The sequence below is a fragment of the Echinops telfairi genome, unplaced genomic scaffold, assembly GCF_000313985.2.
Source record: "Echinops telfairi isolate 266 unplaced genomic scaffold, ASM31398v2 ScPeMD7_7457;HRSCAF=8495, whole genome shotgun sequence".
In the NCBI taxonomy this organism is placed as follows: Eukaryota; Metazoa; Chordata; class Mammalia; order Afrosoricida; family Tenrecidae; genus Echinops; species Echinops telfairi.
In genome coordinates, this window is record NW_022111357.1 from 15840349 (window position 1) to 15848860 (window position 8512).

Sequence of the window (8512 nt, forward strand, 5' to 3'; positions counted from 1 at the left end):
TATCTCTCATGCTCTCGATGACTTTAATATAATGCTTATATATCTCAACCGTACAATTGTGCATTATTGAACCCAGAAGTAGTATTACTGAACCAGTGAGCTCAAGCAGCGGGTGGGGGCTGGCACCTCACCCCCCAGCGACAATTTTATTTAATACTACAGTCCGGCATGTGCATTCTTGGTGTAGACCTACTAGAAAGGTGTAGGGTACGGTAGGGACTAGAAGGACTACAGGATTATCCCTGTGACAGCCAAGAAGGGGCAAGACCCCAAAGTCTCTTACAGTAAGGTGACCAGACGTCCCGCTTTTTAACAATTTGTCCCGCGACCCGCGGCGTTTTAAAAAAGGCCCGATTTTTGGAAAGAATGCACAACAAGCTAGGGTATACGGTGTTCGGCTGCCATGTGGCTATTTCTCCGGGATATGAGTTTTATCCATGGTGTCCCGCTTTACCCATGTTAACATCTGTATCTTACAGAGACTTCGTTGTGACACTTTTATTCCACAGAGCCGTGTGCGGCAGCAACGGCCGGATAGTTCTCCAAGCTTCGAGAAGCTACCCGAGGCTCTGAGCTTGGCAGCCCCGCGTGCGCAACGAGTACAGGAGGGCAGGTGCTAGAGGCCTGTCCTGCTGGACCCGGGCAGGCAGAGCTCCTGGAAGGGACTGGAAGTGTCCCCTGGGATGCTGGGCTCAGTTCATCTCTTGCCTGGGGAGATAAGCACGCGGGGGCTTGCTCTGTGACAGTGTAATAGCTGGGCGTGTAGGTTTTATGCACGTTCCTGGGGGTGTACTGTAAATCGCAATGAACGGATTTTTCACAAAAGGCTGGTAATCGGCTCCCATCTGGATCAGAATGAATGTATTTCCATAAAATAGAGGATCTATCCTTAACTCGCACTTTGTAAGAAACCCTGGCATTTCCCGGCGCTGGTCTGAAAACCTCCCGGACGAGCTCCCCACGCGGCGTCGCCTCCCCCTGGGCCGGCGGGCAGACCCACGCGGGATCTGGTGGGCGCTGCTGGGCTGCCCACTTACCCTCAGGCCTCAAAGAAAGCGCTTGGAGTGGCCAGCTGTCTGTCCGGGTGGTAATTCACAGCAGGGAAAGGGGGAGCCACCCTGGCCCTCCACAGCAGCCTTGCAGACCGCCGGGGGTGGGGTGGGGTGGGGTGGGGTGGGGGCCCGTTTGAAGCCACCTCGGTGGGTGCACAGTTCAACACCCCTCCCCCACATTCTTGAGTTTATTTCCATTTTAAAAGATCTTATAAGGGGTTAGATAGTAAATATCATTTAGTCTCACATTTCACGAATGTCCTTTATCAGAAAAACTCAAGTTACATGAAAAGAAATGAAACACCAGCACGGGCGCCCGCATCAGGGATGGCGAGGCGGCCCTCTCTGCCATGGCCAGCCTGATGGCTTCGGGCAGCTTCCTGCCACGAGCCCTTCCTCCTCCTCCTCCTCCTCTCTCCCCGCAGGCTTCGCTGAGCTAGAGGAGTCAGCAGAGGTTCCCGAGCCTCTGGGCCTTTCCACACCAGGAAGTTGTACTGGACCGGAAGTGTGGTGGGCACCCTGGGCAGGCGGGGCGAGGGGGTGGGGGGTGGGTCGCAGGTGTTAATGACCATGACCGGCCCCGCTGGGGACCCTGTGAAGACCTCCCACCCTCTGCGAACAGCTTCCCCCCATCCTCTGGCCCTTGGCCGTGCCTTAATGGAATATGATTACGAGGACATAAAGTCCTCAGTGTTTTCCGTGGGGAGTGGCCCACTGCTGACCCGAAGTACCTGCTACACCTCACTGTGGAGGGCATTTGGGTCCCGGGACGGGCACGTGTCCCCATTTCACAAGGGAAGAAATGAGGAGGGATGGGACGGCCATTCCCTTCTTGCTGTGAGGCCCTGGGCGGTGGTCCCTCCAGCTCCCCGTCTGGAAAATGGGCATTGTAATGCCGCCTGGGGGGGGGGGGCAGGCCTGGAGGCAGACACGCTCAGCCCCGCTGGTGCCCTTAGATGCTGGTGAGTGACGTGGCAGCCTGGTGCGGCTGGCCAGGCGCTGCCGGGGACCGCCTGCTTTTGCAAGTCCCTTGGCCCCAGGCTGGGACGGAGACGCCCCCCCAGCGGCAGCTCCTTCCCCAGGGACGACCCCTCCTCCGAAGCCCGGCCCTGCGCAGGGGTGGCCCCCTTGAGGACCCCACTGCGGCCTGCGTGTCCTGGGTCTGCCAGCAAAGCTGCCCCCGCGCGTGGCGACAGTGGGCCCGGCGTGCGCTCCGTCGTCCCTTTGGGATCCTGGCCTGGGCGCGCGTGTGCCCTGTGCAACGGGGAAGTCACACTCCTTCCTGGGGAAGCAAACGTCTTCAGGCCGGGCACGCTTGGGCGGAGGGGCACGTCAGAGCCGGGGCAGCTAATCGCGGGTCCCTTTGGGGTTGGGGTCCGGCGGGCCTGAGCTCGAGCTCCGCTGGGTCGCGCCCCGCGGCGTCTGGGCGTTTGTAGCTCTGAGCTCGGTTGTCTGCAGGGCAGGGTCACGGGCTGCCCCCGCTCGGCCGCCGAGGGGACTGCAGGCGACCCCCGCAGGCGCTCACAAGCCCCGGGTCCGAGCCCGCCCCGCTCTCCGTCCGGCCCAGGTGGGTCCCATCCGTGTCCCCTCCGTGTCAGCCACGAAGTTCGGGCTCCTCCGCCCCACCTCCCGCCACCGCCCCAAAGGACGCCCCTCGGAGTCTGCAAGGAAACGCGCCCGCGAGGGGTGACGGCTGCGCGCTCCAGGTTCCTGAACGGCCCGGGACCCAGGATCGCGGCCGGGGCGTCCGGACCGCTGGGATTAGGCACCCGGCGGCGGCACGCAGAGCCCACGCGTGCAGGTGCTCGACGTGGCCGCCAGGTGGTGCCAAGACCCGCTCCCAGCCTGCCGCGCCCGGCGCCCGCAGCGCCTGCCGAGGGGTTCCCGGGTCTCCCGGGCTCCGTCCCTGAGACTCCGCCTAAGTCCCACTGTCCCTTGGCCCGATCCTAAGTTCCCAGCCCTTGACACCGCTCAGAGACAAGGGGTGCCCTCCAAGAACTGGACACCAAGAGAGGGGCTCTGTCTATCAGGAGGTGTGGCCTTCAGCTCATCACAGCCCCCCCACCCCCTCAGTTACTCTGGCTTTATTTATTTCAATTCTGTCTGCTTTTACTTTGCAAAGCACTTCACTCACGAGCTCGGGAAGCTGGCACTTGTCGCATGCTATAGCCAGAACTGAGATCATATCGTCTGAGTGGGGGTGGAAGACCTGGGCCATGTCATTGAAGAGCTGCTCTCCGGAGAATGGAGTGACCTGTAGGTTGATGGGTAGAGCATCCCTCTGGGACTCAACCTACCAGTCTGGCTTCTCCTGAGCACTAGAAGGGGGCTGGCTGGACTCCAGGACTCCCCAAGGGGAGTCTCACTTCTGATCCCAAGCACCAGGGGCTGCAGCCTCTCCCTGCCTCAGCAGCAGTGTGATTTGTCACCAAATTGAGTGCCACACCCCATAGTACTTGTGATGGGTGCCCAGGAGTCTCTCCATGTCCGTTTCCCAGCCTCCTTTGGAAGTAGGTGACCATGCGACCACGTTCTGATGAAGGAGATATTGGCATTCTGTATGGTACTTTTAAAAGCCATTCCCACTGGCTGCTGTCTGAAGAGGGGCCCGGAGGAGGCAGAGTAGCCGTGTCTTAAACCATAGAGGTAGGCACCTCACTTCAGGGATCGCAGAGCAATGAGATGGAAGGAGCCTGCGTCTTTAACTCTGGTGCCTACTTATTGGCCCTGGATAGCTCATCTCGCGCTGTAAGGCAAGGAGAAATACCCTTTTGTTTTATGTCATTCTTCTTAAATGCTGCCCCAGCTATACCAGTGGTTCTGCCACAGAAATAAAAGGATCATGATTATGCAATGATTTGGCAAATGCTCACCACATACCAGGTGCAGTGGTTAGGCTGCAGGGAAGTTACTCCAGCCCCTCTGGTGTACAACAAACAGATTTCTTGTCTGTGAGCAGAAACCGTGAGCAGCTCTGGTGGCGTAGTGGGTTACACGCTGGGCTGCTCATGGCAGGGTTGGCAGTTGGAATGTAGCAGGCCTGCCGTGGGAGAAAGACAGGGCTTGTTTGGCTTTTTAAGTCTCTTAAAGAGTTACAGTCTCAGAAACCCACGGGCCGATCTGGCAGCTCGACCTTGCCCTATCAGGGTCACTATGAGTCAGAATGAACTGGATCGATGGCAGCCGTTGGGACTGGCTTCTCCCGGCTCCACACCAGGGCGTGGCTGTGAGCAGAAGCGGGGTTTCCCAGCCTGCAGGGGAGGGAACCCCTCGGAAGGCCTCACTTTCTCCATTGAGCGTTTCCTCTCCCTGGTGTTGCGTGAGCTGTGTGCCGTGGCTGTCTGCTCTGCGCTGCCTTCCAGGAGTGAGGTGGAGTGTACTGACTCAGAGGGAGCCTGCAGCCTCGGACCCTGGCCACACACAGGGGGTGACTGAGCATGTTTCCTTCAGCAGTCATATCGGAGCTCTTGGCTGGTCACCCCACTCCTAAGGCCCAGTTCCCCACTTGTCACTACTTGTAAGGGCCTGCTGCTCCTTCCCTGGCTTCCAAAAGAATGTCCATTTCCACCCCTACCCCTGAGCCTCCTGACGCTACAGGCCCCTGCTCTCTAGCCCCAGCTGATTGGATCAGGCATAGATGCTTGATCCCAGTCGAGCCAATGAGACTTCCTCAAGAACTCGAAGCCGGGGATGAGGTAGAGACGTAGAGATTATAATAATGCCAGCTGAACCGTACTGGGCACTGCTCGGTGAGAAGCCTTTGCCTGAATGGAATCCTCCCACCCTTGTGAGCTGGGTGGTTGGAAGGTACTTATCAGCCAATCAGATCAGCAGAAACCACCAGGTTCACCAGCATGTACGTGGCTGGGCATGCCGCAGAGTTTCGACCTACTTCCCTCGGGGCATAATCTCTTGACCATGGCATTCAAGGCTCTTGATGACCAAGCATCAAATACCCGCCGCTCTCACCCATCCACTGCCACCTCCCCAGCCGCCATTCCGATGCCTGGGCCTCCTTTCAGCACCCTCTCCACACTTCTGCCAGGCATTCTCTCAAGTCCCTCGCCCGGGCACCCTTCACTGCCATCTCCTTCCATCAGTTGCCCTGGGCTTCTCAGCACCTGGCACACCCTGGAGACCACCCACGGAGCTCCCAGTTCCCGTCCCTCTTCCATGGGAGGTTGGCACTTGCGAGGGCAAGGCCAGCTTCAGGTAGGGCTCGCAGGTCTCTGCTGAGCCTTTGCATGTGCAATCCCACTTACTGCTCCAACACCCCTTGGAGCAGGCAGCCGACGTTACATCTCCACTTGACAGGGGATGACAGGCACGGGAGGTAGAGTGATGTGTCCCGGGTCCCACAGCAAGTAATGGGGGCTGCGGTTCAAGCCTTGCTTGTCTCTGACTCGAAGTGCGGGCTCCCGTTTGAACCACGCCCATGCCTTCTCTCCCTTCCTTCTTCCCTCAATGTGAGAGAGGTTGAGGCGGCTCCTGGGGGCCTGGCAGGGGGACCCGAAGCTTAAACTCTAGAGCAATCGGTTTGGGGAAGCCCGAGTCTGCAGCTGGAGCCCCGGTGGTGGACTGGGTACCACTTGGGCTGCCCGACCCGCACAGTCTGCAGTTCGAAACTACCAGCAGCTCTGCGGGAGAAAGTCGGGGCTTTCTACTCCTGCAAGTAGCTGGTCTAAGAAACTCACGGGGCGGTTCTACCCTGCCCGGCAGGGTCACTGGGAGCTGGCCTTCACTTGATGGCAGTGAGTTTGGCTGGTTGGTCGGTTTGGGTGGAGGTCTACAGCGGAGCCCTAACGCCTTACGGAGTCTGGACTTAGGCTCCGAGTTCTTTGTGCTTCTTCTTCCCCTGTGCTTGCCCACCGTAACCCTGACGTGGCTCAGCTGAGACAAGGCCGGGCAGCCGGGGGCGGGGCAGGGAGGAGAATTAGGTGAAAAGCAGGTGAATGAGGACGCAGCCAGACGCTCACACAACAACTAGGGCGCTTCTCCTGCCGTTCAGAGGAGCCCATCAGACCGATGGGGTCTCATTTGAGTTACAGGTTGGGGTCCCGGTTCTGCAGCCTCCTTGTGGTAATCGTGAGTCGGGCTGGGCCATCACGTAGCCAGGCAGTGGAAGCCCCAGAACCAATCCCAGAGCCTGTGTGAATCCCACTCTCGGTCCTTCCTCTGCTGCGATCGTCCCCCTGGGGATCCCGTGGGACCCCTCTCTTCACTGTCACACGTGTGTTGAAGCCAGGCCTGTGAGTCCAGACTCCCTCAGCCTCTGTGCCGTGTGCATGCTGACCCAAAGACGATGCTTGTTTGGGCCCTGAACTGCTTAGGGCTTAATAATCTACAGAGAACACTTCACCTCTGGGTCTTTCCTCTGACACCGAGGCCAGATGGGAAGAGGCCTTTCTCTGGGAGGTGCGGGAAGGGTGGGCTGCAGGGCAGGGCTAGAGGAGCGGAGAAGGTGCAGGCTGTGCTTACAGAGCCTTGGTTCTACCGATGCCAAGAGCCAGCTCCCCAGCCTGGCCCCCCGTCCTGCCAGCCCCAGCCCATGTGCCATGCCCACACCCCTGCTGGCCTGCTTGGAGGGCTAGTGTGTCCGGCCCCAGTCCTGCTTTAAAATGTCCATGGCTCCCAGCACCTGGAGTCTAACCAGACCCTACACTTCTTGTTTCGGACTCTATAATCAGCCTGCCCTCCCTTTCCAGCCTGCCCCTGCCACGACCCCTCCCCCTGAGACCCACTGGGAGGACCCACACCTCCATGCAGTCCCTCTGCTGCCTGGCCCCCACCTGGAAGCAGCACCTGCTCCCTCAGCTGTGGGCTGCAGGCCTCCTCCTAAATGCTTGAAGTATGTGGGGTGAGTCGGGGGCTGACTGTGCTGGTCCCCAATGGCCAGCCCAGAGGACGTTGTTGGAAGGGATGCGGTCACTAGTCTCACGGTCACACTGATGCGCAAGAACCAGCGAGGCGGGATGGTGTCAGCATGACCCTGCTCAGGGCTCCCCCCGCAGCACCCTCTGCAGGGGTTCCCAGCAGGTCCTGGCTTTTCAGAGGGTGAAGAAGTGAACCATTGAGTCAGAGCCAAGAGATGAGCAGCATGGGGCAGGCCTGGTGCTAGCCCTGCCCTGGCCCTTGGCCTGCTGTGTGTGTGTGTGTGCCCAGCTGGGGTGGTGTCTCCTACTGCGTCAGCTTGTAGCTGGGCTTGGACCCCGTTTCTGCAGGGCTGACAGCACCTGGCCTGCAGCGTAGTCTTACCCCATGAGGTCATGTGTGCAAAGGACTGCTGCCAGTGGGGCCGTGGAGATGGTGACGGTCATTCCTGTCACATGTGCCTCTCTGCTTGAGGACTGGGCAGGGTGGACTTTGCCCTGGGTTGGTCCCAAGGGGCTGGTCTCCTTGCCCTTCCCCACCACTACCCAGATTCTGCGCCTCCTCTCTGGCCTTCCGAAGGGAGTGGGGCACTCCGGCTTCCTGGGGCTTTACCAGAGGCCTGGAGACCCCCTACAAGAGCTTCTGTGGGATGGAAGAGATGGGCTTGGGTTTGCACCCCAGAACCACTGCTCTCTGAGACCAGAAGCTCAGGGGGTTGGGGCCTGGGCTGTGGGGATGACAGCTTTCTGGGCATGTGTAAAATGGGGCTTCAGCCCCAGAAGCTTAGAGCCCTGAACCACCTCCCCTCAGACCTCCACAGCTGGTGCCTTGTGCTGGACACGTGACACCGAGCCAGGGACAAAGCTGGGCTCTCCCCAGGGGTCAGCTCTGAATTCCTAGCCAAGAGCCTGGTCTCTCTCACCCCTGGGAGCAGTGAAGCTGGTGTGTGTGTGTGTATGTGGTTTGTGTGAGTGTGTACATGTGGATGTATGTGGGAGTGTGTTTGCTTGTGGTAGGTGTGTGTGTGAATGTGTGTGGTGGGTGTATATGTGTGTGATTTGTGCGTGTAATGTGTGAGTATCAGTGTATCTGTGTATGTATGGGTGTGATAGGTGTGTATGTGTGTGGTGTGTGTGAGTGTGTAGGTTAGGTGTGAATGTGTGTGGTGGGTATATGTATGTGGTGAGTGAATGTTTGTGTATGTGTAACTGTGTGTATGTGTGGTAGATGTATGTGTGTGTTGTGTGAGTGTGTGATGGTGCTTGTATGTGTGGTGTGTGTGTGTGTGATGGTGCTTGTATGTGTGTGGTGTGTGTGCATATGTGTGTGTGGTGTGTGTGTGAGTGTGAATGTGTGTGTGGTGTGTCAATGAGGGGTGTGTGTGAGTGTGAATGTGTGTGTGGGGTGTGTCAATGAGGGGTGTGTGTGAGTGTGAATGTGTGTGTGGGGTGTCAATGAGGGGTGTGTGTGAGTGTGAATGTGTGTGTGGTATGTCAATGAAGGGTGTGTGTGAGTGTGAATGTGTGTGTGGGGTGTGTCAATGAGGGGGTGTTCACAAGCAGGGGCGAGGCTGGGGGTCCAGACCGGCC